The sequence below is a fragment of the Equus asinus genome, chromosome 11 (assembly GCF_041296235.1).
Source record: "Equus asinus isolate D_3611 breed Donkey chromosome 11, EquAss-T2T_v2, whole genome shotgun sequence".
Taxonomy (NCBI): Eukaryota; Metazoa; Chordata; class Mammalia; order Perissodactyla; family Equidae; genus Equus; species Equus asinus.
The window spans coordinates 7,179,779-7,207,407 of record NC_091800.1 but is presented as its reverse complement, the minus strand read 5'-3'; the positions used below and the strand labels follow the sequence as shown (position 1 = coordinate 7,207,407).

General features: G+C 47.3%; 1 protein-coding gene and 1 long non-coding RNA gene across 6 annotated transcripts in view; one reads left to right on the top strand and one right to left on the bottom strand.

Moving 5' to 3' along the window:
* Nucleotides 1-27,629, top strand: part of SPATA13 (spermatogenesis associated 13) — a 343,666-nt gene that overhangs the window by 67,973 nt on the left and 248,064 nt on the right. The gene's annotated exons all lie outside the window — the stretch shown is intronic.
* Nucleotides 1,834-26,292, bottom strand: LOC123288895 (uncharacterized). Its single transcript, XR_006532500.2, has 4 exons — nucleotides 25,781-26,292; nucleotides 15,815-15,950; nucleotides 7,446-7,663; nucleotides 1,834-6,576 (listed from the first exon to the last, which is right to left on the bottom strand). It is a non-coding gene; the product is annotated as an uncharacterized lncRNA (long non-coding RNA).

The window sequence follows — 27,629 nt, the reverse complement described above, 5'->3', positions numbered from 1 at the left end:
CTGTCTTCCTTGAATAACTAATCTATTTCCTTTGACCAGATAAGGAGATTTATGTACTTCTCATCTTTGAGACAGCTTAGAGCTGAATTTAATATTCAACCGTGGTTTTTGTATTATCCTCAGTTAGTTTCTTCTCCTTCCAAGAAGTTTTAAACTGTGTATTTCAGCTTTATTTTATATGCACCTTTTATTATGAGCCAAAGCTTTTTGGAAATAGGCAGGATGTATACACTTTGAATAAACATTTTTTGATGTGAGTTTAATTTGCTATAAAGTAAAAACATCCAATGCCCTAAATACAGCTGCAGTATCATTAAATGGAACCGGGCAGATCACGTGGTACAGGTTTTTTTATTGTTACAAATACTGTAAGAGTAAATCTTGTTGTGGAAGAAATTTTGTGTATAAAATGGCACTGTAAACAATGACAGGGTTTGTGACAAAGGGCACTGAAATAAAACCAAGGTGCCAGGGAAGTGGAGAAGTTAGATGGAAGGATGCTAAAATTGAATTTTAGTCTGAATTCTCTCTAAGCAATTCATATGAAATATCACAAGGGAAGATAGTTTTTGCACTTCACAGAAAAAAAAATCTGCACATAGGTTTCTGTGATCTGTCCTTGGCCCAGGCTCTGAGCTTTGACGAGGCTGCCCTCCTCATCCTGTCAGGACCACGGAGAACTAAAAACCACCGGCCTCCATGTCAGCGTGCTCTCCCGCTTAGCAGATGTGGGGTCTTGGGCAAACTGATTCCATTCAGAGCCTCATTTTCCTAATCTGTAAAATGGGGTCATAATACTCACCTCAACGGGCAGTGCTGACCATTTAACAAAGTGATTTATGAGAAGAAATTCGCACACTGCCTGGCATAATTTTTCTTGAAATTTGAATTTTATCTTGTAAAAAAAAAATAAAGTATTGTGTTTTCTGTTTCCTAATAAATCCTGTGTAGAGCCCTGAATTAGATTTTTACAAAAAAAATGTTTGCTCGAGTATATCACACACACAGAAAAGTGTGTAAGTCATGAGGGTGCAGGTGGCTGCTGGGGTTTCCACAAAGTGAGCGCGCTCGTGTACTAGCCCTTAGATTAAGAAACCCTCCTCCTAGGCACTACTCCATCCTAGGAAGGGATCCATTCAAGCCCAGACTTCTGACACCACTGATTTGTGTTGCCTATTTTGGAATTTTATATAAATCGAGTGTGTATAGAGTGTGTATAACTGTAGTTTTTGTGTCTGTAGTTGTTCATTCTCATGGCTATATAGAAGGCTACTGCACAATACCAAAATTTATTTATTAATTCTACCATTGTCAGAAATTGGAGCTTCCAGTGTTGGAATTGGAGGACATTATGAATAAGGCTGCTCTGAACATGCCTGAACAAGTCTTACAGTAAATGTACGTACCCGTTTCTATTAGCTGTGTGTCTAGGGATGTAACTGCTGACTCGAGTGTGTGCATCGTGATCAGCTTTAGTAAGCCCTATCTGTTTTCCAAAGTGGTTACGCCCATCTGTCTCCCCAGGACAGTGGGAGCGCCTCGTCGTCCTCGTCAGCACTCAGCATTGTCCGTCTTTTTCACTTCGCTGTTCCACTACCTAGCTGAGTAGCGATAGCTCAGGATGCTTTTCGTTTGCATCTCCCAGGTGACTAATGCATCTGTTGCACTGTTGACATTGCCTTACACTGTTTAGGTAAAGTAACATACCCATATATACAAAACAACATGGACTTAAACATATAAAGCAAAAGCTATTAGAGATATAAACAGAATTTGATAAAGCACAAACATAGCGAATGATTTTAAATATTCGTATTTCACAATTCAGCAGCTCTAGTAAACTTTAATCAAGAATAAATTGGATCTTCACATCTATAATCTCATGTAATAACACATATGAAATTTGCATCCTGCAAATAGAGAATATATAGTTCCGCTTTATTTTTTTTTTGTCCTTTAAAATTTATAAAATTCAATTTGGTACTTGATGATGAAAGACATTTCAAATAGGTCAAGAAAGTAGAGATTTTAGAACCATCAGTCTCTGATCAAAATCCAGTAAAATGCAGTAAACCATATAAAGACAATCTTAAATACTTCGAAATTAGGCGACATTCTCACAAAGTATCTATAGATCAAAGAGGAGGTCGAGGGGGAAATTAGAAGTTATCTAGCAAGCATTCAAACTAGGGGACCTTTTACCAAGCCTATGGGACCCAGAAAAAGTTGTATTTAGAGGAAATAGACTTAAATGCCTTCTGTATTATAGAAGGAATTTTTAAAATACAGGTTAGAATTCATCTTAAGAAACTGGGGAAAAAAATAAAACAAGAAAGGACCTAAGAAAAGGAAGTTAATTAAGATAGAAGCTGATAATAATGAAGTAGACACAAGAACTATTAAATCTTTGGCTACTTAAATTCAGTAATAGGGTTGAGAAATGTCTGAATTCTAACCCTGGATGAGATGAGGGCCCTAAACACAGATGTCTCGCTTCTCTGGTTGTTTAGTTTCCTTCACTGTGAAATAACAATAGCCGCAGCAGTAATAATAATAATACCTAAGACAGTGTAAGTGGGCATAGTAAGTTTTAAAAATGTGGTTTATTGTAGTGCAATTAGGCAGCATAGATTTCCTATACGTATCTGCTATTGTGCTAACTTCAGAGTACTAAAGACACAAAATCAATGTCCTGGTCAAGGGAGAGTGGGAGTTCTGTTCATCACGGAGACCCTCGCACCACACGTGTAGATATTCTGAAGAAAGTACTTAAAGGACCTTTACAGTGGAGCCAACATAGTCTTCCGCAGGGGTCTTTACAAGCCCAGAAGAGGTGAGTCTGATTATTTTCATTTGAGACACTTTCAGACTCTTTCTAACCATCTGTAGAAGTCACAGGATTGATAGTAACCATGAATTTATAAGAAATCATTATAAGGTTACTTGTCTATGGTAGATACTAGAAAACAGATATAAAGTTGATCTTAGTAAGAGAAGACTAAAATTTTCAGTGCACTCTAGTCCCTTGAAATCTGATAATGGTGACTGGTCAGTTTCCCAGAGCCAAATAAACCTGCTAGACCAGTCCTCCCAAGAAACCAAACATCCGCGTGAGATGGGGAAAACACGGAGCCAAACCACACACGCAGAACAGTTGAGGCGGCTTATGTTTTATAGGCTCTGAGGCTGGCTTAGACTATGTACCATCCCTGAGGGGCCACTTTCCCTGAGTCGGGCAACCTCCAGGCAAGGAGGAAGGGGCCCCTGGATGGAGTCCAGCCTGTGCAGCCCCTGGGACACGGAGGGGCAGTGGGCTGGGTCTCAGCCTTGCACAAGAATTCACAAGAGGAGGTAAAGTCGTTTTCTGTGCTGTGTCTCCCCCCGAAGTTCAAATGCAGGGATGGTAATGCACTTTCCCAATGTTACTAAAACTTACCTTTGTCCAACTCCAAATTTAGGATTCTGCATCATTGTCTGTGTGTTGCTGGGCTGTGTCTGTACTGGCAGGGCTCTCTGGACAAGGAGCAGCGTATCACCCCCATCTGGCAAATGCAGTAGTTTGTACAACACTCAGATACAAAATCATGAGGGAAGCCTCCTGAACTGGTGCTGCTGTAACGTCCCAGGAGGCCTCCCCATTTCTCAAAAATGTGCTGTTGGCTAACTTTTGCACTAAAACATCTAGGTTGTGTTACTCGAGAGTTTTTCCCATCATGTTCTTACAGGTGCTTGTACTGTGGTTTAAGCTGTGTTCTACACCCAGCTCTGCATTTGACCAGTTGGGTAGCCTTGGGAGGGCCTCTGCTCTTCTCTGGATTTCCTCAATGTATGCAAAAGTGATAGAGTGAACACTTCCAGCACTAACCGCCTTCAATTCTCAGGGACCCTGGCCCCTTTTCCTCTGTCTCCACACAGCACGTCCTCGTTGCAGGGCCCTGTGAGCTGCCATGAGGACGTGCACTGTAGGGAGCGATTTCCAGCCCCAGTGGACAGGTTGTGCCTGCAGTCATCAAGACTGCCTGTCTTTGTCGTGACCTTTTAGGTGAATGACCTTATGCCTGGGGGTGGAGATAAAACATCCTTAGAAGCCAGATACTTTCTGTCCTCGCTATTCCTGCCCACGCGCTGCCCCAGCTCTGCCCAGTGGCCCTACCAGCACCTGTCACAACCCCCCACCCCCATCCACTCCAGTTTGCAGCCTGTCCTGCTGCATCAGACAGATACCCTTTATGGACAGCTCAGCACTTCCCGGCCTGGCCCACCCCAGCCATACCCTGGAGACCGACCTGTGCAGGCTCTGATCAGCTTCCCCAGGTGCAGCTGTCAGGGTCTTGCCTCAGGTTCACATACCCCTCAACTCCTGCTCAGGGGCTCTTGGAGGATGGCCAGGCATGGGATTCTGGGGGGAGGGGCTGGGAGCCGGTCTCCAGGCTTAGCTACCACTGCAGTGTGACAAGGTCTGGCAGTGGAGTGAGAATGTGCAAGGCGCTTCTCAAGGGAAATTAGGGAAAGCGCACAATATCTATATGCACTATGCTCTTGCATCTATTTTTCCTTTTCTGGAATTGCTGGGGAGTGATGAGAAGTTCAGCTGGTCAGCTTCCTCCTTCCTCCCCTCATAAAGTAGGTCAGAGGAACATTGGTGGCCATCCCATAAGAGGAACCTGGCCAAATCAGGAAATTTTTATAGGAGGAAAATGGTATATGCTCCCCTTAACTTTAGGAAGACACAGATGGCAGCCAGGTACATACAGGGGCCCTCATAAGAAGAGACGTAGACCTACTTTAAGTCCAGAGGACTTGATGCGAAAACATCATGAAACTTTGGTCAGAGTTAATTGGGACTATGATGAAGATTGGGTCCCCCATAAGTGGAAAGGAAACAGAAGAATTACACCTGAGGATACAACATATTGGGATAGTATGAATGCACGGTGGGGAGATCCTAGAACATGGAATCCATATACAATGAAACATCTGTGTAGGCTGTATTGCAGAGACCCAGAAAGGGCATATAAGGCCACAGAAGGCCCATGGTGGAATTGGTGGAAAGAAGGGGGGCGATGCAAACTTTACTGCCAAACACGTTCCTGACCTTTGAAAGACAAGCAAACAAGTCCAACCTTTAAAGTTCACTTTATTAATAGTTATGCCAGCTATATTTGACATGTATATTCGGTTGTTTGCAAGACATCTTATACTTTCCTTTGTATACCATACCCTGCGCCCTTGAAACCACTTGTTACTTACCCCACAGAAAATATATTGCTTGCCGGACATGCGATGTCTAGATAATGTCTAAGTGCTAAAGATTAGCTGCTGAGATAATATCACCTGATTGAACCTTATGTAACCTGGACCCTTTATAAGAAAAGCAGATGCTCATATTAAATAGGCTTGGAAACCTCACTCCTTGTCTCACTGCGTCTCTCTCTCTCTCGCCAACTCCGTCCATCCCTTCGGGAGACCCTGGACTCAGCTGGGGCTGGACCCCGGCAGGGAGGCACTTGGGGTGCACACATGAGCAACCGGGAAGGGGAGGGGAGGTTAACGCCAGTGGGATGGTCAGTAGAAGGAAGTGGATGAATAAATGCTGTGTGTCCACTGGTCGAGTACAGTGGAGCCCAGTGGAGAGAATGGTCCCTGCCAGGGTGATCTGGGGACAAGGAGAGGCAGGGAGAGACTCCACGGGGCAGATCAACTGAGGAGAACCTTAAGAGAAGTGGGCGGATTGGAGGCAGGTGGGTGAGAGGGGGTAGGGCTTGGAGGCTGAGGCGGCAGCGCTACTGGAATCCTGAGGGAAAGAGCCTGCTGCGAGCTGGGCTCTCTAGGACCAGGAGGGGGCAGTGGATGTGAGGGGCAGACAAGGCAGCGGTGGGCATGGGGCCCTAGGAGTCCCTGACCGTCTGTTCACAGCACCCATTCCTACTCCTCGCCTCCCAGGCCACCCTCGCACTCTCATCTGTCTGAGTCTCCTGCCCTGGTTCAGACAGCCTGTCTCCAGCTTTCCCTTCCGCGTGGGCTCTCCATCGCTTGCCTCCTTTCTCACGTGGGAATTGAAACCCTCCTAGTTGTTGGGGAGTGAGTGTGGCTGTAGGGCGCCTGGCTTGCCCCTGACTCATTCATGCTGGGCATTCAGGGCTCCTCTGAGCTCAGTTCTTAACTCAGTTCCAACTGGAAGAGGAGGAGGACGAAGCATGACTCCAAAGGACCTTGGGGCCTCAGTGGCACAGTTTGATCTGGAAGTTTTTATTTCTTGGTTGTCATTAAGTATTGATCTTATATTTAAACTCAGAATGGACAAGCACTTACGTTCAGGTATGCAGACCTGATACAGACGAGATATATACATATAGTTGTTGTTTTGGTGTTTTTCTATTTTCAGTCTATTACATGAGAAATAAATGTTCCAGGTAGGTTGCTAGGAATCTCCCCCAGAACGGCTCTGCCTGCCCCCATTTCCAAATGGAAGCCAGTCTCCACACATGCTGGCCTGATGACAAGGACGGATGGAAAGTCTGCAAAGATCTGACTTTAGGGAACTCTTCGGACACAGTAGAATGTGACTAAATTTCTCTATAAAAGACACATTTTATAAGGAGAACATAAATATTCAATGTTTTGGCCTTGGACCCCACAACGTTCCTGTGCCGGGGCAGGCCAGCACGTCCGCTTTTCCCTCCCTCCTCCATGCGTTCCTTGTCCCTCACAGCCCTGCCCAGCTTATTATTTATAAGACGCATCTCCTGTTTTCCACGGAACATTGTTTCTTTGAGCTTCCTGTAGAGATATTTTGGGACTAAGAACCTTGGCTTCTGATTTTTTTTTTTCTCCTCTACCTTACGTAACACTTCCGATTCCTAATTCTTTTGTATTTTCTCTCTCCTGTGGCTCTTTAGGCTAAAAAACAGAGTCTCGTTCAGCATTCTAAGTTTGTGGGACCTATTGGTACCTATAGCACAAAGTTATTTACTTCTGTGATATTTTAACTTTAGATGTAAAAGTTCAGTGTTTGAGGACCAGGAATGTTTTGTTTGCGTGCATTTTATTATCACAAAGTGCAGAAAAGGTCTCGTGTGAGTGAAGTTTGCAGAGTTTTGGAGCTGGAGCGCTGCCTGACAGGTTTCCTCTAAGCCTGTTTTGACCCGTTTTTCTTTTAGACTTGGATGTGAGTTTTAGTAGTTTTTTCTTCTCATAAAGCAGTGCCATGATCCATAAAGGATGAATGATGGAATTTGGAAAATCACTGCATTTAGATGCAAATGCCTAGTGAACCACGAGCCCCCGAAGCTCCCTGTCACGCACTCGCCGTCGCCTGGGTGATCCGCCCGGTGCTCCCCGTGTGCCTGTTCTAGCACAAACGATCTGTGGGGTTGCATCCCACCGCCCCCCACTAGATATGAAAGTGGGCGAGCCGCGCTGCCTCTGGGCCTCAGCTTCCTTACCCGGAACGAGGAGCGTCCACAGTGGGCTCCCTGAGCACCCTCCCGGACCTGTCTTGAGTTGGGATGGGGTGGCAAGGTCGGGACGGCACTTCTCTCGACGGCCACTAGATGTCCGGGGAGCACGCGCCTGCGGGGCTGGCGTCTCTGAGAGCGCAGGGGCTGGTCCTGTTGTCGCTGCTCCTGCCCGCCTTGTCCTCCCTAGGAGCTCGTGAGCCCTGCTGATGTGAGGGAGACAATGCTTTGGTTTCAGGTTTGTCATATCGGGGGCTGGTGACTCAGCCATCGAGACTCAGGCAAGAATTTTAAGGGACACCAAAACAATCCCTTAGTTTTCTTGATGCCCGTTTGAAACCTGACAGGGAACCGTTACACTTTCGGCAAAGGACTATTGTGGGTGCCACGGAATAGGGGTTTACAAGGATTTTTCAAAGATAAATGAATCAGCAGGGTATTATGGATTATTTATATGTTTAAGGTGTAGACATCTTCAGAAATGAAACAGCAGTCACAGGCTCCCCCTTTGTCCTGGGTCTGCCTGAGGCTCCTGCATAGCTTTGCCTGTGCCGGGTCACTCTGAATAATGGGTGCCCTGTGCTGGGGGCAGGCTTGCACGGGGAGAGGGGAGACGTGGAGGAGGATGAGAAGAAGGCCACAAAGAGCAGTCACTTCAAGGACAGCATGACAGATCCCTCCCACGCTCCTTCCAGTGTGGGAAAGCCCCAGTTCCCATCACAGCCCAGCGGCCCTGGGGTGGGGCCCACTGTCCTTCAGCCAGGAAAGGAGGGAAAATCCTTCCGGGGGATTTCAAGAGAACTGCAAATCCGTCTGCAATATAATATAATAGGTAAATGACAAGTTTAGCAAACTTGGCTGTATCTAAGCGAGTTTTTAATTGGAGGGTTCCAGGGAATAACCACCAAGCCACTGCTGGAAGTGTCAGTGGTGAGACATCAGAACTGTCCGCACGCCCAGAGACAGCTTCCCATCACGGCCGGGCAGATGAGTGGTTGTGCGAGAGCCGGAACACTGACAAATCACGCAATACCGGCACTGACCTCTCGTGATAATATGCCCTCTGGCATTTAAAAAACAAGTAGGTTTAGTTAGCCACGTTTCAGAAGGTGGTTGTTATGACTATGATTTTACGTTTATAATTCTAATTTTTTATGAACAACGTAATGCCAGTTGCTATAATTCAAAATTTATATGCCACAAAAGCAAATGTTGTGTCCTATCTTATTTTACATAGTCTTTGAAGTTCAGATCAGCAAACCTGGTCTCTAGCCGTCTGAGGGGACATGTAATTTACAGGTAAAGGGGTATCAGGCTGTGGTTTATGTGTGTACCTTCTATTTTTCTGTTGTTCTTAAACTGTTCCCCAGTCCTCTCCTCTTCCCTCGGGGGTGTATGTGTTGTTAGGTATCCATCCCTTCATGGCTGGGATGGCACCGTGTGTAAGATCATAGACTCAGTCAGAAGGCCCGGGTTCAAACCCCAGCTCTGTCCTTTCCTATCTGTGTTATCTTGGGCAAAGTTCTTCACTTCTGTGTGCCTCCGTGTACTGAGGATGCTAATAGTACCTACCTCATTGGGTTGTTGTGAGGAGTAAAGGAGTTAATGTAGGTGAAGGTCCCAGAACAGTGTCTCCCAGACCTTCAGCCATCGTCCTTCACCCATTTAAAGTACATGAACTTCCCAGTGCCACGTGCCAGGCACTGTGCTGGGCCGTGGGGTCCAGGGGCGGTGGGCCGAAGAGCGCTCGGGATCAAGGCCCGCACACAGTCCTCAGAGCTACTAGTCTTACCCCCTGGTGGGAGTGACTGTCTGAATCACCCAGCTTCCTTGGGCCTCAGTTTCTATCAAATAATAAAGATGGAGTCAATAATCTCAAAATTGCTTTCCAACTCTAAATATTCTTGGATGTTCTAAGTCAGGTGGGCTCCATGGAATTCGGTGCATTTGTCTGAGCAGTTCGGTCTGTCCACTCCCAAGATTCAGAACAAAGCAAGTGTGCTTCATCAGATAAATGTCATAGATTATATGTCATAGCTTATATGTGAGGTGGCTTATGGGCGTTTGGGATGAAAGAAGTTATAAGCATATCACATATTAACAGGAGCGATTTGAACAATTTAGGGAGCAGATTAACAACAGGTTTACCTGTAAGGACCCAGCACATTTCTCCATGAAAGCCCTCCAAGACATATAGCTGGTCTTTGCAGGGGGAGACAGGATAAGGGGAGCTCCCAGGCATTCCACGGACGTTGAAACAGTTGAATAGAGGGAACTAGTCACTTTTTAACAAGTGAATAACTAGAGAAAGTTAAAACGAGAAATGAGGCAGGAACAGAAGGAAGTGCCCAGAACCGCTTCAGTGCAGAGTGTGTCGCATGCCCACCTGAAGGTGCTCTAGGGTCCATATAGAGATGTCTTGGGAGTTCTAGAAAGGCCAGCCAGGTTATACATCTGGTTAACCCAATAGATCTGCATTTGGACTTTTAAAGTAGTAAAAGAATCAACTTACCCTTAGATTCACTATTCCTTTTCCATAGAAAATATGTGATGAACTAAACCCTCCTCCTACATACTCCCACAGCACTCTGCTCTTCTGTCCTAAACGTCACTCTTACTTTCTCGTTTAACTCCTTGTCTTCCCCTCTACAACTTCAGCCGGGTGGAGGTGGTATCTGATTGCTCATCGTCACGCCCTCGGCGCCCAGCACAGTCTGCAGACATGGGAGGAGCGTGTGTGCACAGGTGTATGTCTCCAGTGAATGGAGAGGACGCCTCCTTTTAGCAGACCCATCTTCTGAACTGTGCCTACTCGGTACTTAAAAGACCCTTACCTATTTCTGTGTGCTTGGGTGGCTTTGCTTTGGGAGAGGAGTGAAGGCAAGAATAAGCAAGTTGCTCTGTGTGTCCGAAAAGATACCCAAACTGATCTGGTCACAGGGCCAATTTTGGTCCTCGGGTTCTTCTGAGATCGAAGGTGAGCAGCCTTCCCTACCCACTGCGGCTTCCAGGATCCCTGGCGTGGACATTCAGGGGAATGAGAGTGGGACTTCTTAATCTGGCCACTCCTCGGCCTCTGGCACCTTGCCATCCCTCTGCAGCTGCTGGTCTTCCTGAGGACGTCCTGAATTTTCCCTCTCAGTCTTCACTTCTTGGTGATGCCCTCCACCGAGAGGCCCTTGGTGAAGCCGGTGTTCTTGGCGTGCTGTGACCACATCCGTATCAGAGCCGGTGGCCGTGGGGCATTCAGCACAAATGTCTAAAGATGGAAGGCACTAAAAGGTCTGGTTCAGGGCAGGGCATTATATTCACCCTGTTGGGACATAAACTCCATTTCTCTGTTCTCCTGGTCTACCCGACCCCACCCCCCATCCCCAGCCTCCATCCTTCATGTGGCTAGAGGCCTGGAGTCCTGGAGACGACTGGCCTCAGCCTTTCAGAATCTCCACACCACGTGTGTCACTACTTGCTTTCCTCTTCTTTGAGTGCTGTGACCCTAAACAAGAGTGCAGTTGGGGGGGTGTCACAGCCAGGGCGCCCCGTCGGAGGTTGGGGAGGATCAATGAAAGGAAGTCAGGCTGAGCTTTACTGTGCTGACTCCTCCTCTGTCTCCTTTTGATCTCGGCACCTGGTGAGGCTGCCAAACCCCAGGTTATTGTCTCTTCATTCCATGGACGCTGTGGCAAAGGGCTGTGGAGTATAGAAAGGAATGTTCAAGGTCGAGTTCAAACTCGGCGTGTGATGTGAGTGCCTCAGACGCCCGATCCCTTTTACCACACACGATCTCCACGCCTGATGCCACGTCGGACGGTTGTATCTTCATACTTATTTCGCTTTGCATGATTATGATGCTACATAAAGTGGACTTTTGCGGACCATAAAACAAAACCGAGCAAGCTCACTTTGGATAACATCTTTCAGTCACAGGAAGCAGGATTCCAACGTGCAAGACTGTCTGCAACACAGCACCTGGTATTCTTGTTTGGGTCTCAGGTCAGGTAGCGAGAGAGAGAGCAAACCCACTCCCGGGCTCCTGGCGCTGTTTAAACCTCCTGAATTGTAGGGACTCATTTCATCCTCCCCACAGCGCTGAGTATGCGACTCCACCATCTCCGTTTCACAGTTGAGGAAATCGAGGCAAAGTAGAAGGGCTTCTGATTCTCTCCCCGGGCAGCTCTTGCTGAATACAGGATCAAAAACAGCTCACAAGCTGAGATTCGTCTTTATGGTATAAGGGCTGTGTGTTGTTTAAATAATAATTAGCAACATGAATAATTACAAATGGCCTGGTTAATAATACATAATTAATGACCTGATTAGAGATTCCAGCAAAGGAAATTATCGACAGCTTTTCTGGTTTGAAACGCAAGGTTCAGAAAATGCCAACGTCATGATGAAGTTCAAATAATTTATCAATTGCTTCTTTTTGTTTGATAAAGCCACGCCAGGTGGGAAGAATGGCTGTGGCTTGGGGAGAGCTGTCTTCCTGTGGCTTACGTGGCGGTGCTGTGGGCTCACTGGCAACAGAGGAGGTGGCAGTCCCCAGACGGCGCCACGGCACGCACGCTGGTTGGAAAGCATCTGTCCTGGGGAGCCGTGTTGTTTGCTCGGGAAGGGGCGCCCCTGCCGCTCACACAGGCCTGTGGACCCTGGGACAGGGCCACGGTCTGTTTACTGGTGTAGCCGCACGGCCCAGCACCGCGCCTGGACCCTGGCGGGCGTGAGAGACTCTGCCTTGTCTGTGCAGAACGTCATCCTCGTTACCACCACAGCGGCTGCACCTGGCCTGGCGACGTGCGTGCTGCTCTTATTTATCACACTGCAATCCTAACAGCTTTTGGCCATTTTCAAAGGTATAATTCTTCTTGAGAAGATTAATGATTTGGCACCATTAAGTTACTTAAACTAATGCTTTACTTTCTGAGGGCAATTTCCAAAGGAGGAAGAAAGACAACATTTCTGAGTCTGTTATATACCAAGCACAGGTACTTTCATTTCTGTTATCTCATTTAATGCTCACAGGGGTTTTGTAAAGTAAGTATAATTATGTCCATTTTATAATTGAAGAAGCTGAGGTTCAGAGAGGTTAAGTAACTCACTCAAAGTCACACAGCTAGCTAGAAGGACTTAGAACTAAGATTTAGGCAGCTTTGACTCAAAGCCTACTTTCCACTGCTGTTGCATCTTGAAGAGGAGGTCTGGAGATGTGATGAGCAGTGGAAACCTCGCTGCAGAGAGATGTAAGCTACCAATGAGGCCATTTTGACGAACAGCTCATCTGCATGTATAAATCCTAACAGATTGGTTACAGCTCAGAGTGCTTTGCTGTGACCCCTGGCACATTCCTGTTTCTTAATGCTGATGGTTATCCATGAAGAACTGTGGACCTTTTAGCCCCGTGCCCAGGTCTCATGGTCCCCAAACTCTATTTACTGAGCACAGCCCAAATGGCTGTGGGTCTGGGTGAGGCTGTGACCCTTTGAGGAAAGGCTGAGGAGGGGGAGAGGGTTTGCTCCAACCGAGAAACCTCAGGGCCCGGCTTCTCCTGCCACTGGGCGGACCTCCACCCAACAGCGAGGACTGGGGCGCAGCCGCCCTCCCACAGATCCTTGCTCCTCGTTCAGATCGCCTGCCTCCAGAGGCTGCCTATCTTTTGGCAAAATAGCAGGTGCTGGTCAGGAGACGGATGGGCTTCTGTCTGGCTCTAACTGTCCACGTTCTTGTGAACGCTGGCCCCGAGTCTCCGGCCGGGTGAGCGTGGAATCATCGCCACGTCTGTGCTGCAAAGAGGGCGCGTGGGTGTGCACGCAGGTGCAGGCGCAGGCATTTGCTGCTGGGGCCGGCCCTTATAGCCCCTTGTTAGGACCAAGCCAGTAAAGAATCAGGATTTCCCAACTTTGATCGTGGATGGATTTTACTCTAGCGGCAGCTGCAGACTGAACTCAGACCGCGGGGATGGTCCTGCCGTCCGACCGTGCCAGGCCTCGTGGGTACCTCCACCACGCGCTCTGCAGGCAGCTCAGGCCCCAGGACGACCAGGACACCTTCCCACCCTGCCAGAGCGTCAGGCCAGCAGCCGTGACCCAGAGGCCTCTCTTTGTAGCCAGTGTAACCATGACAGACCCCACCAATAAGGCTTTGAGCTGCTCCTCCCCAGGGCCCCACAGAGGGCGGCACCCAAGCCTTGAGAATCCAGCAACGCTGGGGCTGCTCACCTCCAGAGACTGCAATCCACTCCCTGGGAGTTGCCTCTGTTTCCCGTATTTTGTGTCTTGGAAGCCAAAGGCCACCGCTGCCTCCTGCCAACTCACCCTCAGGGAAAGCCGTTCCTGCGCAGACAGGCTCCTGAGAGGCCTGGGCAGCCCGGTCGTCTGTGGTCTTCCAGCGTGCTAATGCTGGACTGATGCTTAGACAGCCTCAGGCCAACCAATACATCATACCCCAGGTCTGTCACATGACGCGGGATCGTGACTCTGTGCTTGGGTGTGCCGCTGGCCTAGAGTTACACTCAGAAGAAAGTTCAAAGACCAGGCCAGGACCCTCACAGCCTGCCTGTTCTGGCCCTTGGCTCCCTCCTCCCTCCCTTCTCCCCTCACTCCTTGCTCCGGCCCCTGTGTTCTGGAAGCCACTTCCACAGCCCACATGGGCTACCATGCTCCCTGATCCCTCCAGCTCTCTGCTCAGACTGGCTAAGTGAGAGAGCAGCCCTGTCCCGCTCAGTTCTCTCCCCCTTCTGGTTCTTCCTGCCAGCGCTTCCCCAGGGCCCTGTGTCGGGCCCCCTAGAAGGTACGCTCCACGTGGCAGGGACTTTGTGTTATTCACGTCCGTGTTCTCATTGCCAAACCGCCATCTGGCACAGAGAATGCTCTCAATAAGTAGTCGTAGGGAGAACGAATGAGTTATTGTAAGTCCTGATCCGTGCCCAAGGTAGAGGTCCCTCTGGCCGAGCACCGCTCTCTCCTCTTGACCCCAACCTGGCCTGGGCTGCCTCCCCCCTCCCAGACACTCTGCCCTGCCCTCTGCAACTCCCGTTGCGGGAAGACGCGCCCCCTACATCACCACCACATGTTCCTCCACACCTTGCCGACCTGAACCCTGGCTGTCACCCCAGGACTCCAGTGGGGGCGGCTCCCTCTCTCACGTCCTGGACCTCAGGGTCAGGGAGCGGGGTCAGCGTTCCCCTTGCTTCTGTTTCACCTTTGGTAAAACAAAACCCTGCTCTCTGCTGCGTCATCCCCGAGCTGTGTGGCTCCTCTTTGTTGCTGTCCTCACTTGGTGCCCATTCACCCCCTCACTAAGCTCACGGTCCCAGCATCACTCTGGGAAACTTCACACGGGTGACTTATTTAAACCCCCGAATGTCCCCGTTGGCTCCTGCCTCCTTTCGCAGGGCGTCCTCTTCCACCTGTGTGGCCTTCACGCTCTCCCATGGCCACGCTTGGAGCCTGCCGTGCCCTAGGATTGCTCTCCCTGAGCAGTCTTCAGTTCAGTCCTCCCATTCTCAGACCAGGACCTCCAAGCCTTCCAGCACTCTCTCCTGCTGATCTCCACTGCACCCGCTCTTCAACCTCATCAGGCCACTCTACTGCAGACCATTTTCTCCTGAGGGTTAACCATCCCGTCACAGACAATTGAAGAAGGTCCGAAGCTTATAGTGCATCAGCATGAAAGCAAGCAACCAACCCCTCCTGAAACTGGCTAGTGTCTCATGGGTCCTTCAAGCCCAGCTTTCATGATTTAGTAACTAGATGACATTCAGATATAAAGCACTGCAATTACATCAGAGGGAAAATAGGAACTTCACAGGGGAGAAACCTGGCAGACACCACCTCAATCGGGTGATGACACCATCAATGATGTCATGAGGGTACGTGTACTCCCTACATGATGGGACAAGACAGGCATTTCACCCCTGGGGTGTTTTTTCTAAAAACCCAAACCTAGTCTAATTATGAGAAAAACATCAGGCAAACTCAAATTGAAGGAAATATTATAAAGTACGTCATCAGTATTCCTTATAACTGTCATTAAAACAGGGAAAGCCTGAGGAACTGTCACAAGCCTGAGAAACTGTCACAAACCAGAGGAGACTAAGGAGCTGTGACAACTCAGTGGACCCAGTGGTGTCCCGCTGGCGTCCTGGAGGACAAGAAGGGCATTTTGCTGGCTCCATCTAAATAAACGCGGATGTTCAGTCCAGAGCAGTGTACCAATCTCGGCTTCATGGTTGTGACAAATGCATGTTGATAAGATGTTAACAGTAGGGGAACTCTCTGTGCTAACTTAGCAACTTTTATGTAAATCTAAAACTATGCCAAAATAAAAAGTTTATTTACAAAATTGAAGTGTGAGTTTACCTTAGCCCTCCTGCTAGTCCCGATATCTCTCTGTGCCAATCGGTTATGCCAGGGCAGAGCCATCTCTAGAGGCCCCCTCATGGGGCCCGGCTGCACGTTCCACACCTTGAACACCATACTGACCACAGAACAAAACCTGCAGAAGGGATGAAACCATACTCTGGTAAGGGTTCCAGGAGGCCACAAAGGCCAGGGGAATCCATCCATCCATCCATCCATCCATCCATCCATCCATTCATCCAACGAGTCCTGTTGACCACTGTTCCTTACCAGGTGCTGTGTGAAATGCTGCAGAGAAAGTGGTGAACAAAACAGACATCGTCCTTCCCATCTTGAAAGTCTCGTGGAGAAGACAGACAAGTCCACGGAAAGAGCCTGCGCACTTTGGCAGTGTTCTGGTGGGGCATCGGAGGAGCTCAGAGAAGGAAAACGGAGCCTTCAACTGAGAATACCTAAAGGATGTTCTAATCTGCGCTCTCAGAAGTCCTGCCACAGCAGTACTTAGACCTTGCATTGATGCCGTGTGGCTTTATCACATCTGTATAACTTTATCATTGACAAAGTTAATAAACGACTTAGTAGTAAAACTCTAAGATGCTGTACCTGTCAGGGGGTTGTCCGAAAACACGCAAGGAACGTAAAATATATCCCGTGACAACTGCGCAGGAAACAGCTTTTCTCGGTGGCAGTCCTGGAACCACGAGCTGCCCGTCTAGTCTGAGGTGACCTCTAAACCCTCTGTGTGTGGAGCTCCCGAGCGGGGTGCCAGCTGGGGGCCGAGCGGGCGCTGGAGAGCCGTGAGCTTCCCCAGTTCCATCGCTGCACAGTTCCGTGTAGCAGCAGATTCGAGAAAGTGATCCTGGAGCTCTGGAAATAATGTCATCTGTGACTCTGAATCCAAGTCCTGCCTTTGAGCAAGTCTCACCCGAGTAAAGCACTGAGGACTCAGGTGACCAAAACAGCGTGGATACAAGAGTATTAGCAGGTAACAGAGTAATGAAAATACAAAATCCTCATGGGACTGGGAGAGAGACACCCGCTAAGCCACACCTGGCTAAAGGTAACACTTTCTTCATGATGGAAGAGTAGAATTAACACTGAAAACACGTGGTATTGTATTGGGTTTTCCAATATATTTATGTGGAAGCTAATAGTTTGGTAACCCATACATAGTTCTTTTCATAGTGCTGTGGATCCCATCGTTCTCAACTCATTAAAAAATAATAATTCTAAGTTCTGAAGCATAGGCCCTGGAGTCAAATTGCTTGGATTCGAATCTCAGCTCTGCCACTCACAATCTGGGTGGTCTTAGACCACTTAAGCAATCTGAGCTTAAATTTTGTCACAGGTAAATTTGTGCTTATTATAGTCTTCGTGGGGTTGTTGTAAGGATTAAATGAGATAGAAGCATTTCACATAATGCCAAAGACATGCCATGTGTGAAATAAATGTAATCTACTATTGTCATTTTTTGTTATGTATTATTAAAGGTAGGTACCTGTAATGTACCTTTAGGTGATAAATGGAGCCAGGTAATGGTTAGTTGAGTTGGTCAATTTATGACCAGAATAGGTTGGACCAGGTAAGGAAATCCTTCACCCCACCCTCCCCCTCCCCCACTGGAGGTTGGTGACTTGCATTGGGTTTATTCCTATCCATGTATGTCACATGCGAATCTTTCACGTACTTTGTTTCATTCGATTCTCATCAAAAGTCTTAGAAACAAGTTTTCTTTCTCGAATTTTGCTGATGAGGAGACGAAGACTCAGAGTTTAAATGATGTGCTCAAAGTCGTACAGCCAGGAGGTGGGAGTCCCAGAACTTGAACATTTGTTTTCTGGTTTCAAGTCCAGGGCTCTTTCCATGATAAACCAGCTGCCAAACACGCCCGCCATTTTGGGCCTCCTGGGACAAAAGTTCCTTTAAACTGCCCCTCAACTCAGAGACGTTTCTCAAGGGCAGGGGTGCCTCATGCATGGAGGGTGACAGCAGGTGCCTGGCTGTGGTCACAATGGCCCCTTTCATTGCTGGCCTGGGCCTCTCTTTCCATGGGCCAGGAAGGGTCCATTGTAACCCCTCATGCTCCCTCTCCCCCTCGGTTCCCCTCCTTGCTCTTCCAAACAGAACTGGGCGGCCAGCACACAACAGCTTAAAACCAGCCAGCAGCTCCAGGGAAACCACTCTCCAGGATCGGGTTGACAATGCCAACTGCACTGTCAGCCTGCAAACTCCAACAAACACTGGCCCGCTCAGCAGCCGGATTCAGAGACTCAGGCCAGACATGGCCAGCAGTCAGGGAACCACACCCTGAGAAGGGGCAAACCCAACCAGGAGGAGGCCTGGGTGTCCGTCTGCAAGATTCTAGCCAAAGCAGCGGCTGCTAACCTCACAAACTGAGCTCCTTGTGGGTTTCTCTCTTGCTGTCAACCCCACGAAGACTATAATAAGCACAAATTTACCTGTGACAAAATTTAAGCTCAGATTGCTTAAGTGGTCTAAGACCACCCAGATTGTGAGTGGCAGAGCTGAGATTCGAATCCAAGAGTTCAGGGCTAAACTGCAGGTAGATGAAATTGGTTGTACTTCTTTCTGTTCCCCCACCAAGTTTCACAGACTCCCCAGCCCAGGCACTGCCACCCTTCCCAGACCAAACCTCTAAATCTTTATACCTTCCTCAGCCCTGGTCAGAATTTAACTCAGTTATGACTTTTTTTTTCTTCTTTGAGGAAGATTAGCCCTGAGCTAACATCTGCCACCAATCCTCCTCTTTTTGCTGAGGAAGACTGGCCCTGAGCTAACATCCGTGCCCATCTTCCTTTATTTTACATGCGGGACACCTGCCACAGCATGGCTTGATGAACAGTATGTAGGTCCACGCCTGGGATCCAAGCTGGCAAAACCTGGGCCACCGAAGCAGAGCACGTGAACTTAACCACTTGCCCAGGACCGGCCCTTCAGTTATGACTTTTCATGAGTAAATACCAGAATCCAGGCAGCAAACACCTGGAAATTCTCCCAATCCTAAATCACTGACTCTTGCTTCGTGCTTCTTATTGTGGGTGGATGAGATATTGCTAGAATTATTTCAAGCCACGGAGACTGAATCTGTCAAAATCCTAACAAAAATAAGCCAACAAATATGGAAAACAAAGCAATGGCCTACAGACTAGAAATGCTCAATATATATCCCAATCACAAAGAAAGGAGATGCCAAGGAGCGCAGTAACCATGGCACCACTGCTCTAATTTCCCATGCGAGTCAAATGGTGCTTGAGGTGCTGCAAAAAAGGCTTTTACCTCATATGGAGCCGGAAATGCCTGACGTCCGAGCTGGAAAAGGGAGGGGCACACGAGATCTAATTGTGATTATTCGTTGGCTATTGAAGTGCTCAAAGAGTTTCAGAAGAAGGTTAGACTGTATTTTATAAACGACAGGAAAGCCTCATGGAAAGCTCTGGGCTGCTCTGAAAGAACAGGACCTGCCTCTGCACTTGACTGTGCTGATGCGTAGCCTGCGTTGTGGACAAGAAGCCACTGTCAGGACAGAATCTGGAGAGAGTCTGTTTAGTCTGTACGCAGAACAAATCGAAAAACTGGGCTAGACTCAGATGAGGGAGGAGCGAAAACTGGTGGAAGAAATATCGACAATCTAAGACACGCAGATGACACCATCTTAGTGGCAGATGACTTGAAATGACTTCTGACAAAAGTGAGAGAAGAAAGTGCCAAAGCAGGACAGCATTTGACCATCAGGAAGACAGAGATCCTGACTACAGAAGAGCTACAACTTTAACATCGACAATGAAGACGCTGAAATCGTTGAAGATTTTGTTTACCTCAGTTCAGTCATCAGTTTAAATGGAGACCGCAGCCAAGAAATCAAGAGAAGACTGAGACTCAAGCAGCAATGAGAGAATTAGGAAAGGTCATCAAGTGTAAGAAGTGTCACTAGCGACTCAGGTCAGGATTGTTCACACCCTCGAATTCCCAATTACTGTGTGCGGGTGCAAGAGCTGGCCCATGGAGAAGGCTGACGGGAAAAAAATGGATCCATTTGAAACGGAGTTTTGCAGGAGAGCCCTACAGATAGCCTGGACTGCCAGGAAGACGACAAGTGGGTCCCAGAGCAAATTAAGCCTGAGCTATCTATCACTGGTGGCAGAAATGATAAAACTGAGGCTGCCCGACTTTGGGCGCATCATGAGAAGGCAGATTCTTTGGAGAAGACAATAATGCTGGGAAGAGCAGGAGGCAGCAGGAAAAGAGGAAGAGCAAGCATGAGATGGATTGACTCTGTACAGGAAGCCACAGGTCTGAGTCTACAGGAGCTGAGCAGGGCTGTTAGGACGGGACACTGTGGACAGCACTCGTTCGTAGGGTCACCAGGAGTCAGAGCTGACTTGATGGTACATAAGAACAGTAAATACTGCCTGTAAATTCAGAAGGATTGTGATTAGGTCGAATAACGATTCATTCATTAAACTGCAGAACATCAAAGCTAGGTGGCTCGATAAAAACCAAGATGTAAAGAAATACCTAATGTTAGGCCTAAATCTTTGTATAGGTCAAAAATACAAACAGATTGGGGCTGGCCCAGTGGCGTAGTGGTTAAGTTGACGTGCTCTGCTTCAGCGGCCCAGGGTTTGCAGGTTCAGACCCTGGGTGCAGACCGAGCACTGCTCGTCAAGCCAGGCTGTGGCAGCATCCCACATGAAACAGAGGAAGATGGGCACGGATGTTAGCTCAGCGACCACCTTCCTCACATATGCAAAATACATACATATATAAATAGATTGAGAAAGGTTATATAAATCAATTCATAGACGACAGATCTATAATAAATATAAGATTAAAAGTTCGTTATTCTGGGAAGTTAAGGCTAATATTTCTTTTGAAATAAGCAGGAGGGAAGGCAATCTCCATGCTCTTTCACCAACTAGCTCTTGTTTTTTTCCTCAGAAACGAATCTTGGGATAGAAAAACTACTGATTTGACCTAATACTATTTTTGTTTCAGTAATTATACTTGCCAACAGCTATTCTCTATTTATTCATTGATTTTATTATTCCTGTCATATAGCCCATTCAATAATTCTCTCTAACATTAGTCATATTCCATAACCAAATGGCACTGGCTATCGCCAAAGGCAGAAAGTTGGGAACGGGCAAGGTTGTGGGGCTGACCCTCAAAAGGTGACCAGCAGTTCAAATCTCAGGGGCCAAAGGAATGTTCTTAATGTGGGTTTACTCCGGGATAGTATTCCAGTCTGCTTGAGATTTGGAGGTCTGGTTTGGGGGACATTCTGGTGAGCAACTCATTGGCCTAAGGTAAGACTAGGCAAAGGTGACATCTGAGGGACACTGTCACAGCTCCACTACCTCATTTAGCTTGGACAGTGTCCCAAATCCTGACTGCTTGTACAGGGAACAGGGAGCAGGCAGCAGATTGCTGACAAGAATGGCCGTGGTGTTGGAGTAAGCAGACCAGTTAGACCTCATGTTGCAAGTTCCAGAAAACCCAGCCAGATTGAGTTACACAGTAAAGAGGACGGATCCGCTTGGGTTACTGAAATGACCCAAGGTAATCAGGCTTCATATGTGGCTTGATCAAGGCTGCAGCATTCCTCTGGGCTGCTCCTGGCCTGCTCTCTCCTCCTTACCCTGGCTTCCCTCAGGATAGTGGACAACGGCAGCAGTTCCAGGCATCCCATTGAAAGGAAGAGAGGAAGGATGTCCTTTCCCAGAAGTCCACAGCATGTGACTTCTTTGGTCCATCTCGCTAGTGGTTTGTCATGTGTCTACCCTGAATCAATGGAATTTTACCGATTCACTTAGGGCTGAGCCTTGGGACCGTATGCTTATTGTGATGGTAAATTTTATGTGTTAGCTTGACTGGGCCACAGGGTGCCTAGATATTTGGTCAAACATTATTCTGCATGTGTCTGTGAGGGTTTTTCTGAATGAGATTAATATTTAAATTGTTAGACAGAGTGAGTAAAGCAGAGGGCCCTTCCTAGTGTGGGTGGGCCTCAATCAATCAGTTGAAGGCCTGAGTAGAACAAAAAGGCTGACTTTCCCTGGATTAAGAGAAAATTCTTCCTGCTTAATGGCCTTTGAATTGAGACATCAGCTTTTTCTCTGCCTTCAGTCTCAAACTGAAACGTTGGCTTTTCCTGGGTCTCAAACTTGCCAGCTTTCCAACTGGAGCTACATCATTGCCTCTCCTGCTTCTCAGGCCTTCAAACTCAGACTGAAACTAACCGGTCAGCTCTCCTGGGGCTCCACCGCCCACTCACCCTGCAGCTCTTGGGACTTGCCAGCCTCCGTAAGTCGTGAGCCAATTCCTTTATGTGTTCTCTATCTATGTCCATGTACACATCCTGTTGGTTCTGCTTCTCTGGGGAATAATGACTGCACACTTGTTAGTAGGAGACCCTGGCTAACACCTCCACGTCAGGAAAGGGCTTTGGTCTGATCAGGAGAACAGAGCTGCTCAGAAAGCTGATGCCTGAGCGCAGTCGTAAACTGTTGAATGTGGCAGTGTCATTCGTTTCGAGAGGGGACCTCAGTATCTCTGAAGACCCATAGCAGCCTGGAACTCACTTGAGACACGCAGGGACGGAGGGCAGGAAACCAAACACTGGCAGAAGCGGCGCAGACACTAGCTGAAGTGCAGCCTGCGATGGTGAACTTCCATGGATGTCACTAAGGTGGAGCAACAACGCCACCACCACGGCTGGTACAGGCGTTGGCGTAAGCCTCTGTCTGCTTTGCCTACTTAGTCCTCGGAAGAAACCTGTAACGTGGGTCTGACTGTCCATAATGTACACACGAGGGGACTCGGGCTCTGGAATTAAGAGCCCTGCCCTGTGTGCTCAGTCACTTCTCCGCGGTGGGCCTAGGGAACGTGGGCGCTCAGAGAGGCGGCCCGGTCAGATCCTGCGCTCCGGGAACTGGAGCCGGTTCTTGGTCCCCTGCACTACGTTCCGACAGGCCTACCGTGCGCTGTGCCGGCTCAGAGTTAGCTTTCGGTGCTGGCATCGTTGCTGCTAAAACCTTTCATTGTTCCATATGTAATAACATTCGGTGAGGAGGAGGTTCTTGGCGTTGTCACCCACTTTGATATCTTTCTGGAAGCCCGTAAGCTCTGTTTTTCTGTTGGCAAAAGTTTTAACATTGCAAGACTTTAAAGAATTTCTGAGCAAGGGCCTCCTCTCCGTGTGTACTTTGTGACAGCTGCCCGAGCGCTCCAGTAGCTGGAGGACTTCAAGAGAGGAGGATTTGCAGCTGGTTCCAGCATGTTATTGCTGGCTTTTTTGGCATAGTAAAATATGTAACATGTGCTTGCTGTATTAATAATTCAATTCACATGGCCTTTTCTCTTTTTTTTAGAAAGTAGGAGCGCACATATCCAATCAAGGAAATTAAATCTGAGTGAATTAGAGAAACTACAAAAATGAACACACAGTTATGTGAGAAAAAAGTTATTCTCTGACATAGGGTAAATATTTTCTTAAAATCACAAGAAATGGCTTGTCACTAACCCTAGAAAAACAAAACAAAAACATCTAGAGTTAGTCGTGCAAATTTATTTTTAAAAGTCCCCAAATCATTGCCAAAACCATTGTCTCTATTTAAGTGCCCATTTACAGATCTCTTCTGAATTGGAACAGTCTTTGGAATCTTCATGCCTGGGCAAACTCAAGGGAGCCTTTGCAGAAAGATAAATGGAAAACCAAGCGTATGTATGATCTGGGCACAGAGATGATTGATGTTCCAGTTGAACCCGAGACAGGTTGGTCTCCACGATGTGTGCTCACGTCGGGGCTGAACATCAGCCATCCTGTTATGTAAAGGCTTCTGCCACATCCCTCCCCTTCGCTTTAGAGGCGAACTTCATAACGGGGTTGTGTAGACTTGCCGCCACCATTCTGCACCTCCCACTCACGCACAGCTCAGTCCCCTGAATTCTGGCTTCCAGTCCCATGCTTCACTTGAAGATATGTTCTAGCATGTCACCAACGATAGGCTTGCCAAACCAGAGACTCTTTTCTTTCTCAATCTCTGCACCTCTCTGTGCCTGTGATGCTCTTGGCCCCAGAAACTCTCCTCCGTTGGCATCCCTTTTCTCCTGGTTCTTCTCCTAATTTTTTTTTTTCCCTGAGGAAGATTTTCCCTGTTGCCAGTCTTCCTCTTTTTGTATGTGAGATGCCACGACAGCATAGCCACTGACAGACGAGTGGTGTAGGTCTGCGCCCAGGAACTGAACCCCAGCCACTGAAGTGAAGGTGCCACACTTAACCACTAGGGCACCTGGGCTGGCCCCCTTCTACTTTTTAACGGCCCCACCTCAGCATCTGTAGTTGTCTCCTTTTCTTTTACCACCTCCATTAAGTGTTGCCCAAGGTTTCATCCTTGGCAATCCCGTCCAACACTACATGCAATGCACAAATGACTCCTCAACTCATACGTCCAAACCGGATCTTCTCATGAATTCTAGATTTGACTCTCCCATTAGCATTTCAAACTGAACCTGCCCAACCTTGGACCCATTTGTTCTTATCTCCTTCGGTTTAAAGATTTATTTAGGGATCATTGATATTGTGACAATGTCACATTTTTTCTATCCAAGACAGTGGTGGGAGTTTTTTGTCATTTTTCTAGATGATGTTGTGGTTGCTAAGTTTAAGTGTGGAAGAAGAGGGGATGTTGTTGGAAGGCAGGGGGTGGACTGTAGGGGACATTTGTTAAGATTCTGACTGCCCTGTACTTTCCACCTTTGCTATTTTGTAAAATTTCCAGCTTTATGAATCCCACTACCCCAAGAGAGAAACCCAGAAAACTCACTTTGCCACCCTCTTTATCAACTAGGGCACAGGTGGGTGACTTCTACCCACTGGATTCACCTCTCTGAAATTTCCGTGTACAAGTTAGAAATATGAAACAGGAAGCTGCACCTGGAATTTATCCTCGCTGGTGAGAGTGACAGCTGAGGCACGCAGTTCTGGGAGGGTGAAGTCTGTCCTCACATACCTGGTGCTGGGGGCAGTAGAAGTTACCATACGTCTGTGTATTTATTTAGCATGGAATCCTGGTTACCTGAATCCTGGTGGTAGAATGGGGATTCAAATGCATCTAGACACTCCACCATGTGCTTCTGAATATGCTGCCTTTGGACCCTGGTCAATTCCCCGGAGGATTACAGTGACTGCTGCTCAGTGAGCTGTTCCTGCTCGGGAATGGTGTCCCTCTCACCTTTGATGCCTGGTTCCTTCCTGCCCCGTTTCCATCTCGGTTTAAATACCTTTCCTCAGAAGGCCCTTCTTGACCACCCATTACTGTTCACACAGTACCTCTTTTCAATCCATGCACAGCGCTTGTTACTGTCCAACATTTTAGTATTGGTTTGCTTTTTGCTCACCACCAGTTTCCCTAAATGTAAATTTAATGTAAATTAAATGTAAATCTCCTTACTAAAATGTAAGCTCTGTGACAGCATACGCCTGTGCTTCTTTTGTACTTACACTCCTATAAGCCCAGAGCCTAATACTCAGACGAGCAAACTGCAGGTACTCCATAAATACTGTTGACTGAAACAATGAATGAATGCATAAATGAATGAGCCTGGACAGCAGAGAATCTCACAATAATAAAATCAAAAATAAAGCAAATGTCAATAAAGAGAAAATCTTTCCACTGAGCCAGGGGTTTAAATAAACTCAAGAGTTAAGTAGAATTGCTAGAATGTTCTCTTATTTCTAATGAGTGCTGATATTCTGGTACCTTCTAGCTGTGTTTGCTGACTAGATTAGCTATAATGCTGGCATTGTTGCTACTTTATGGAATTGGAAAAGTTATGACAAAGTTGCTTATCTAGCTTTGTAAAAGTTAAGTATTTAGTTCAAAGGAACTTGAAGATTGTCTGTAATTTCAACTGGAGTTAATGAGTGAAAGTTTTTTATCTTACCCTCCGAATCAGGGTACACAAGTTGCCTGGACAGGAAGCTCTCTTCAGTCTGCTGCTCATCCCAGGGACGCTCCGCATCTCTCAGTGCTGTTTCCGGATGGAAGGGAAAGCAAGATCCTCAAAGTCGCCTCCCATCTTTCCACCTCCCTTTATTGACAATTCTCTCCCTGTAGAACAGAAATTCCTATAGAAGAAAGAATTTCTATAGAAGAATTAGGGCCCCAAATCGTCTAGAATTAAAAAGAAAAAATCTAAAACTAGGAAATAACGTGGCAGAAAACACCCAATTTTCTATAACATCTTCTGTTCCTATCGATATCTTTAAAATGAGCTGCCCAAACTAAGCTGACCGCGTTCCTTTTCTCTCTCAGATGAACATGTTTTTGCGCTTGTACAATAGAGACAGTGTCTACTTTGGAATTCATTGAGATAATAAGAACCATTGATGTACATTTTTGACTGGAAAGTTCTCAGAGATCCTCAAGTACAAGAACAGAAACAGCATTTTACGTGTTTTAGTCATCTAAGAACTGCCACAAATGGGGTGTGCAACTAAGCAGCAGTACGTAAATGACTAATGCAGTGAGGTGGAAAATTAGGATCCTAATATGGTAGAAATTAGGATATTTACTTTGTAACTCAGGGCTAGGAATCGAGATGTTCAGTCAAAATCTGTTTTATATCACGGCTAGAATAGAAACATTCTCCTTTCAGTGTGCTTAAGGACCTGGCACAGAGTAAGGCTGGCCACTGCCTGCTTCACAGACAGGGAGTTCATCCCGCTGGGAAATGATCAGTTCAGTTTTCCTCATTAAAGTTGAATGAAATATAACGTCCATACTAATTATAAACTTCGCAGATTGAGCTCCTTACGGGAAGAGAGTGGTTCTTCACGGTGTGCCAGGTCATAGCCTCATGCCTGGAGGGTGCCCCGTCGCGGAGTGGGAGATGAGCGACTGAGGAGCTCAGCGGCAGAGCGTGTCTGCGTGTCAGGGCTGGGCTAGGGCAACAGAGAAGGAAAGTAGATGTTCCAAAGGATGGTAAAATGTACATGGTTTTTTGGGTTTCTTTATTATTGTTTTGATATTAGTCGTGCAAAAAGTGGAAAAAAGCTCTTTGTTAATGGAAAAAATGAATATAAACAAACCAGCAGAATCTGGGACGTTACACTCAGGGCCATCTAGGTTCTTGTGGTCCTGGCTGCCAGGTTTGGGGTGATTCTGCAGTGGGTGTAAAATGCAGGAACTAAGGCCTCGGGTAATACAGTGAGATGGAAGGGAGAGAGAGAGAGGGGCGGGTTCTGGTCACAAGAAGACAAAAAATCTAGAATATCAAGCTTAATCCAAAGGAAGTTCTTGCCCCGAGAAACGCAGGCAGATGCCAAGCAGAAGGCCGGCCGAGAGCAGAGTTCAAGTGAGGTCCCCCTGAATGCGGATGAGATTCCTCTGGTCCTCACGGATTAGCTGGCCTGGTGGGCTGACACATGTCATTATGGCAGAATGACCCCCATTAACCTTGTTGTGTTCTTCAGAACGACTAGCTTTCAGTTAGAAATGGCAAACTCCTTCCCTTTAATTCATACGTTATTGAGGGGACCCTGTGTTCCTTGTCAAGCCACAGTTTTCATTTTTATTGCTTTTTGTTAAAATACCATCTCTTGTGGATGAAGAGAAAGTGGAATAATGTCGAGGAAGAGCGTGATCTCATCAGGGTTGAACATAATAATGGTAGATGGATTTTTCCACTGTGTAGGCGGTGCCCAGCCTATGAAGGGGTTCCCTTCCAAAAGTGCTTTGGAGGTTGGAGTGAATTTTCCCACAGGAAATAGAAATACGAATTAGAATCCCAG